The 8,832-nt window shown below is 38.9% G+C and overlaps 1 long non-coding RNA gene across 1 annotated transcript in view; it reads right to left on the bottom strand.

The window, feature by feature from the left end:
• Positions 1-1,098: 1,098 nt before the first annotated feature.
• The window catches only part of LOC144209310 (uncharacterized), a 97,125-nt gene continuing 89,391 nt past the window's right edge, over positions 1,099-8,832 (bottom strand). The window contains exon 6 of the long non-coding RNA XR_013329081.1: positions 1,099-1,160. This is a non-coding gene — a long non-coding RNA (uncharacterized LOC144209310). The remainder of the gene's footprint in view (positions 1,161-8,832) is intronic.

The following is an 8,832-nucleotide window of genomic DNA, read 5'->3' as shown; positions in this document are numbered from 1 at the left end:
ATTCTGTCAATCATTTACAGTGTATATTGCATAAGGGACAAATTAAACTTTGATCAATTATTGATAATTTACAGTTATTATGGCATTGCTAAAATGTGAATCTAGTATTGATCTAATATGTCTATATAAATATTTCTTCTTTTTAAAATATTTTTTTATTTAATGATACTTTTGTACCTAAAAAAAAGTATTTTTAGATGTTTTTTCTTTCCCTCAAAAATCATTTAAGCACCCCACTGATTGGCACATTCATCTTCACCTTGTATCGTCGTTATAGTGACACAGAGTGTGGGTTGTAACCTCCGTAGCATCACTTGTGCCGTCTGACACGCTATTAAGACGGCACGGGAGATTTGTGGAGACCCGAGTGATGTCGCACAAGCCTCCAGTCCCAAGTCCCCTCCTTCTCCCACACTATTTTTTTTTTTTTTGACGTGTTGCTAAATGAGGCCGGTCCAATTAGCTCCCCGCTGCACGCCTGGGTGTAAAGGGCCGGAAGCCCAAGCAGGGGTCTCGCAACGTGGGGAAGGAAGTGCCTGGCTCAAGGGTCTTCAGATTAAGTACATGTTAAATGACACTGCTTTGAAGCAGGGAAATTGCCAAAAGAAAAACGTGACCTCTGAAAAAGCATATATATTTTCAGAAGAAATTTGAACCTAAGCTTTGTTGCTTCCATGCCACAAATATTAAGATGGTTTCCATGAGAGAGTGTCACAAAACTACACATGTACTGGATTTCTATAATGCAATCACAATTATATTACAGCTTTTAATTGGCCCAATGCTTAAAGTTTAGAAGGAGTAATCTATTTAGTATGTCTGTTTGATGGATTAGTTTACCAGAGTACTGCTGCCACACCGTGAAAAAAAACATTAGAATCTGTATCAAGTTATAACGTGATGAAGTTCACGTTGTACTGTAATGTGGTAAATTTCAAATTAAGATGAAATAGGTTTCCAAGTTTTAACATGTTATTGCATTAAAATCTGATAACCTGGACGTTTTTAGAAACACTTATTTTGCCAGTATAGAGCGTAAAGTACTTACATCACTACTAACTTTGATTTATAGTATTATCCAAAAAGAGAACTGCACATACCTGCAGAAGATTCAACCAATCCTGAGCCGGAAGTAATTCTTCATTTCGTTTTGCTGAATGCTGAAAAGAAACAAATCAGTACGTTAGCATGTAAACTTATCACGTTACAATGCAACATTTACCATTTCAAAACATGACATTTGTAACACAATGCATTTCCTTGGATGGAATAAAAGACATCCATGTTATGCTTTGGTTAAAAATACCCTAAGAATCAAGAATTTCAGTTATTTCCCGAACATATTTCACGGCATGGTTCGTAATGAAGGGGTTGGTCTTGCCACATGCAAGTGAAACCAGCCGACAAGCAGCTTCATATTCTGCCAGTAGGCCGTTTAGTTTGGATATCTCTTATTTCACTCCACCCTTCTGTGCTGAGAAGAGCCTCACTGAGCAAGTAAGTGTCAATCATAAGAAGCTAACATGGCAGCAATTCATCATTAAGGGACCAAAATAGCTAAGCTGAAGTCCAACAACGGTAAAAACTACTTCTATTTCTGAGTCTGTAGACACCTTCACATGTTGATAAACAGTGGTGTAGTCTATTAAAATATAATGTAGATTCCCAGTTTCTATTCTAAAAATGTCAACCAAAAACAACATAACAAGATGAGCAAATGTTCTTACATTTTGGGCATTTAAATTTCAAATGAAAATAAACCCTTTAAAAGTTACCAATAAGCTGGACATGGCAAACATTTGGTGGTTGATAGAAAATTCAAAAACCAACAATGTAGAAATCTATAAAGCAAAATGTGAGCGACATAGACTGGTCCAACTTCCCATGGTGATAAAAGGGAAGTGCACAATGTCGGGTTCAGTGAGGAAAAAAATGCTGTTGCTTGCCCACATCTGCTTGAAACGATGACCATGTTTTGTCTATTTTTTGCTGAGCATTTTGCGAACAATCCCATCATTTCGAAACCGATTTCTTTTTTTTTTCTCATCCTGGCTTTTATGATGAAGTATCAGATATCTCGAGCTGAAGTTCTAAGTAAAAATGTCTGACACGACCAGAAGGCAGTGGGTCAAATCCATAAAAAAAAGAAGAAAAATTCTCGACTCTTCCCGATCATAGAGGCAAGAAATCATGGCGCAACATAAAATAAGGAAAAAAATTGCAATCCTCATCGAAGTACACCACAAAAGCTAAAGTATGACTTCTCTATTTTGTATAGTGACCACAACATAATGTACAGCCTTAACTTGTTGCAATCCTACATTACTGTAAACCACTAAATAAACAATGACTGCATCAACAAATCAAGATTTGAAATGTTATTGCTACTGCATTTCTTTTCTGCACAACGTTAAAACTACGATTCCTTCAAGGACAAGAACTTATGATGCCATTGTTTTGTCGTTCTGTGAGATGCAGGACAGGAAAGACCGCAGTGGTCTTTGGCAGCAAAAAAGTGATGGTCAGCTACCATCAAGCAGTGTACTTGGCATCCACAAATATTCATCCATTTTAACCAGGTTTGATTACAACATGACCACATCTACCATTAAACATTATATATCTAATACAAACATTGATCCAGTAGAAAATATATTTTAAAAAGTCCAGAAAAGACTGGTGAATTTTCGAAACTACGTAAATGCTGACAGATACCGTTGATCAAAACGAACAGCTGCGATCTTTCCAATTTGCTCCAATCAACGCTTTCTAAATAAAATGCCAAACATCTCCTTGTACATAATAGGACGTGTATATCCAATTAAGCTCTGCTTCCTGTTGCTCTGATTGATCATAATTGGTCCAAAGTCGCTCGCCTTGTCCAGGTGTTTGCTGTTTATTACGCTTGCACTTGCTTCGATTCATCAACTAATTGTGCATTTCCCACCTGCGAGTTGTATATGAACCAACTGTGGACAGAGGCCTCATGTCGACACTTTGCTCACAACTGAATACAAATTTCGGGCAGGATCACAAGTGTTGGGGATGCACCAAATTTGGGCATTCTGATTTGTTCCAAAGTTGTCAAATACCTGATTGAAGACCATGCAGAGAATTTGGAGAATGGGGTCGACAACAGTGGATTTTAATCTGTTAAATAATTCCGATTTAAAATCGCCTTTAGCCACAAACACAGGGGTTTTGAAAAGACAAAAACATGTTCAAGTTACTTGGATACATTAGGGTTGATCTGATCAAGTTGCTATTCTTGTTTAAGTTTATCTCATTAGATTTTAAATAACTTACGATTGCAAAACAATTACATTCAAATTGACAAGTTTAAAAAGTACTTTGAATTACTGCAGCTGGGCTCTGTTTTCTGCACTAGTTTAATTACAATTTGGGGATAGACTGAATCAAAAAAAGCCTAAAGAACACCTCCCATACAAAATTAATATTTCCATGTCATAGTAAGACTATTAAACTAAGCATTATTTGTATACAACAAACAACTCTATCAAAATGAGCATTATATTCTATGTACATTGTAGCTAAGTCTTGTATTGGGTCTAAGGAAAACAGCATGTTGTATTCAAATAATGGCAAACCCTAAAGATAATATTATAAGATCAAAAACAAAAAGATTAAAAAGAAACAAGGTTTGGGGTGTAAAGGCAACTATAAATTTGAAAGACTCCTTTTCTATTTCAGATGCAGTTAACAGGAAGGTATTACTGTAAGAAAACCACCCATCAAAAAAAGGCTCAAAATGGAAGGCTGCAGAAGTGATAACACAAGATGTGTCTTATCGAATGTTGACACAAACACGATTCCATGTGTAGTTTAATCTCTCCCATAGTGAATAATCTGAACATGAACTGCATGAAAACGTCATCGTAGCGTCTCCTCGACATGCCATGTTTGAGATTGTTACGGGCACGGCGCAGCGGCACGCGGGAAAAGTATTGGCTACGACGGGGGGACGACACGGGATGGAGGAAGATAAGACTGGACGCCCTTCATCTCACTGGCCACCGACAGACGTAAGTCAATTTTGCTCTCAGTGGGAGACTTTCTCTGGACCAACTTTTGGCTAAATCCAATCAGCTGCCGGTGGGATTGCGGTGTAGCATGTCACAGACAGACACACACATTTGGCCTGAGACGCATCATGCCTAATCTGTCAATGCTTCCCCGACACCCCCGAGAGCATTAATTATCCATTCGTTGCTGTAGAATAAATATATTTCATCCTCTTCATTTATATTGCCAAACAACAAATGAACCCATTTACTTTCATAGTACAATTCCCACTAATTTCAAACAAGAATACATGATTAACAGGGACGTCCAGTTATTTTAACTGACCTTTCTTTATGAGAAAGTAAAAAATGTTGCGGTGATTGTTCCCATCCTGGTTCTAAAAGCTAAAAACCTTCCCCTTAATTCATTTTTTTTCAAGATATTTAAGAGAGGAGGCAATGATAGTTCAACATGATTCTTCCTGGAGTGCTTTGGCGTGGCGGCCTAGCGTGAAATGTCCGTCTGCCAGGTGTGAGTTCCCAAATCATTCTTTCCTTCCCCAAAACGGCCGTCAACCCACCTGACAGGCAAGATGGGCCCGCTAGCATGTTTTTTTTCTCCATTCTTTGATTGGCTTCATTCCATCATTCCTCATTAGCATGAGCTATTATCTTTTTGGAATATTCAGGGGAATGCTTCCAATGCGGCAAGACTCGTCTTGACTGTCAAGCGTCTGGATGTGCTTCAGTTTTGTGTACGGATTTTGAATCACATGGTGCTGGTTTCAAGGTCATCTGGTACAAGTTGGCCGAGAAAAAGGGAGACAAAAGGGAGGGGGCAAGCAGGAAGGAACCATCTTGAATTTGTGGAATCGCATCGTTACGCCTGGATGCAACTTCCCTGACGTTAGTGGTGATCATTTTGGACTCGAACAAGTGCAAAGTTCACATTAGTCGGCATCTGGTTTGTTTTTACTGACACTTCCTTCAGATTTCTGCACTCCAACATATGGATGCTTCATGAAGTAGAATGGAGAAGATGAGCATGAAGGCCTTCTTCTAATGGCAGTTATCAAAGTAGATATACATCTTGGTAATCCATAAAATAATGTAATTAAATCAGGTTGTGAGGTTTTCAAAATTGCATTCCTTCATAAGAACTGGCGGTCAGTGAAATAGACAAAATAATCCTTTCTAACTTAAGTTTGAGGCAGTTAAACATTCTGATACGATTGGGACATATCCTATTCTAAGTCCCAATTTTTACTGAATGTATTCCAGAATCAAAGGTGAAACAGTCCAAGAATCAAGTTGTGGTTTTGGAATTCCTTTGCTAAAATATGACCTTCTCTTCTTATAAAACTTTAACTATGATATCATATTTAAACTTTACTTTGTTTGAAAAATAGGGCTTTGTTCCCATCGGATTTTATCCTTAAAAAGAAGTAGGCGTTATCACAATGGTAGGACAGTCTTTAACTTTTGAAAATTATTGAAGGGTGCACCATTAAGAATTCAGCATATTTTTTTTAATAATGATTAAAATGGGTTTCTAGTATCCATTTGATTAGGTAGACCTTATATTTATAGCTTATACTTGAACAAACTCTGAGGAGGCTATTCAACCAAAAAAGTCTTATTTGGAAGCAAAATACTATACCATACTCGAAAAGAAAACTTTTTAGACTAGCTTTGCAAAGCATTCCATGAAATGATACTAGCACTCATCCAGCATCTTCCCTCTTTTAATTTATACTCTCCCTACATTAGTCTCTAGGAGAAGGGAACAAGGATTTACTATCCCAAACAGTAAATTCAAGACGTTCAATTCATTATTCAGCCAGTAAAGCATGTTATACAGTGTGTACACACTCACATATTGTATGCGTGAATGTGGCTGATTGTCGAAGGGCGACGGCATTACTTGCTAACTAAATAATGCAGTTTAGTGGGATGGCAAGGATGAGCAATGATGCCTGCGGGGGGTCTGGACAATGAATACGAGCAGTGATGAATCTGCTGCAAGATAACAACAGGCCTAAGCATTTTTCTAAAGGATATTAATACCCTTTATTTTTTTATCCTCCCCATAAACTCCATCTGTATGGGATGTTTATGCCTGTGCTTTTGTTTTACCGCCGGGTGTGACAAATGAATATTGCTACAATGCAAAAGATATGAGACATTATAGTTTTTTTTTTTTTGTAACCTTAATTCTGACATGAGCGAATATGTGTTCATTACATTTGTTATTTTGGGAACAAATCTGTGAAATCTGCAGTGTGTAAAAATATTGCGAAGTAATGTCTTCATGCAAATGATTATAGTAGTATTAGGGAACTATCCAAGGTATGCGTTTGACACTATTATGGGATGTTTTTTTGTTTATTTGTGCTAATTTGTGACATGAAGTTAAAGAAACATTTGTACTTTTCCAATATTACAGTATTTAAATGGAAGAACCAGAAGGATTTTTAACGTATGGTAAATCCATTCAAACGTCCCTCTGTTGACAGATTTAGGCTAAATAGATTGATTTTGAAGGAAACTCGGCATGGATTTGGATCTGGATATAAGAAATATTTAACAAGCAAGCAAGAGAAACAGTCACTATGCTCCATCATGTGCACAAAATAAGGCCTTTAAGAAACAATTCCTAAACCTGGACTCATCGCTCATCGATCTTGCTTGCGTCAATGCACCTGCATGTTCCAAAATGGAACTACAAGCAGTCCAATAGTTGAAACAGCTGGTAGGTGTGCCCCAAAAACTTGTTGCAAAACACTACTGTCATTTCAAATGTCTGTTTTCCACAATTAATAATGAAAAATAGTTTCCATCCAGATCTGTTTGAGAATAGACTGACTTCTTCAGTTGCCAGTAAAACGTCTCTCTCTACAGTTTTTGGTAACTATCTAAAATAACGTATGTATGTAGAGTTCCTATTCAAATTGAATTACAACAATTGCAATTTTTGGCATGCAGAGAACCAGATAAACTAAAGAACAGCATTCTGAAGAGGATAGACCTCAAGACTTAAGAAAAAAATTGTCAGTTTTTGTCAGTATGTCAAGTCTGCCTTGTGTTCGTTCCTAGCCGTCGGCTGCTGCGTGGGCCACTTGGAGGTAGTTGAGACTAAAAGCGTGGCGGCAACACATCGTCTAACAGCTCCCAGGAGAGAAGCAGTGATTGCGCTTTGAGTCCACGAGGTGATATTATGCGTTAATGTGTTACTTTATCCCTTCAGGGCTTCTTCCCCCGAGCTGACATCTGGTGTTCTTTTAATTCTTTGAACATGCTACTTCAGATTCACTCTGTCAATACAGTGTTCCGCTGCTATATCACCACTTCATCGTGATCATTCTGTGGTGGAAAGCATCCTAGATGACCATTGAGGGTCTTCATTGGGTTGGCTGGTTTTTGGAGTCGCGTAGGAATCTGTAAGCAATCCTTTGTAGATTGGAACCATAGTAAAAGTCCACGCCAGAAACTGGGTTTGATTTGTAGTTGCCATTGCGCTGAGGGCATTAGGGGCCTAGCGTAAATGGGAGGAAGACAACAGGCCATCACTAATCAGAGACCTCAAGCTTGCCATGACGTTAATTGTAATGCAGGTGGTGCTAGGAGAGGGGGCGAATAAGAAACATGGACTCCTTTAAAGCTTTGTTGGCCATTGTGCTCAAACGTGAAGCCCCGGGGCAAGGATTTGCCTTTCTCCCCCTGCGTCCGCTTTACCTTTTAATTTCTTATTATCTGCAGATTGCCCATTCAGCCTCTGTGGGTTAAAGAAAACCTCTCGCCACGTGTCAAAAGGAAATGTTAATATTGGGCCTGTCCTGGCTGTTGTGATGCATGGCCGGGCCATTGTGGATTCTCCGCTGGTGACTTAATAGCACTTTTCGCATTCACTGGAAGCAGTCCTCTCGCGTCATTGTTATTTGTTTAAAACGACAGAAACAGCAGATCCTGCTTGGCTTTGTGTGATCCCAAAGACCATCTTCTAAGTTGAGCCTCGCCATGAATACACAATGGGACGGTGTCTTTACAACGCCATTTGTTTTAGGCCTTTTGTCGTGAGCCGCGGCCTACTTTGCAGGGCCGTCAGACCGAGATATATTCACAAGCCAAGAGCGCGTGGTTAAGTGGGATGTAGTCTTGTCGAAAACACATGACATAATCATCTGCAGAAAGGGAAAAGTCCAGCTAAATGTCATGCAAGTCTGAGATAAACTGAAATCTAGGCTAAGAGGCATCTTGAGACTTCAAACTTCTGTCATTTATAATATCAGGCAATATGTTTGAGTGCTTGGTCCAAAGCAAGGAAGAACTAAGATCACGAGCCCAAACATTTGATTTCTTTATAAAGTTATGATTCAATAATTAGCCGGAGATCAATATTGACGCTGGATATTAATCTGTATCTGCCTATCTGACGTTTTCCTCCCTCAAACCACTGTGGATTAAATCTTATCCGATTTAATCCTTTCTTGTGCTCTAAACTCAGGCATTTCTATTCCCCTGATTTCTTATCTCTTCTTTCCCAAATCATCAAAAGGACTTTCTCTGCTCTCAGCATCGCTTCACCTTTGACTTTAAAATGAAAACGGGTCAACAGGAGTGAAAAACATGAGAGAGAGGCGAGTCGGCGTGGAAGCCAAACATCTCGGAGGCTGCCAACCTGCAAATGGTCCTTGTGTTTGTTCAGCTGAGGACTGGACGGCGGCCAGGGCATCGCCACGGTTGAATCCTCTTGCTAGAGCATGTGTGTGTATGCGTAAAGACGCTGAAGTTTACGTTTGATATATGACAA

This window comes from Stigmatopora nigra, chromosome 16 (genome assembly GCF_051989575.1).
Source record: "Stigmatopora nigra isolate UIUO_SnigA chromosome 16, RoL_Snig_1.1, whole genome shotgun sequence".
Taxonomy (NCBI): Eukaryota; Metazoa; Chordata; class Actinopteri; order Syngnathiformes; family Syngnathidae; genus Stigmatopora; species Stigmatopora nigra.
The sequence above is the reverse complement of the archived record's forward strand: the minus strand, read 5'-3'. Positions and strand labels throughout refer to the sequence as shown.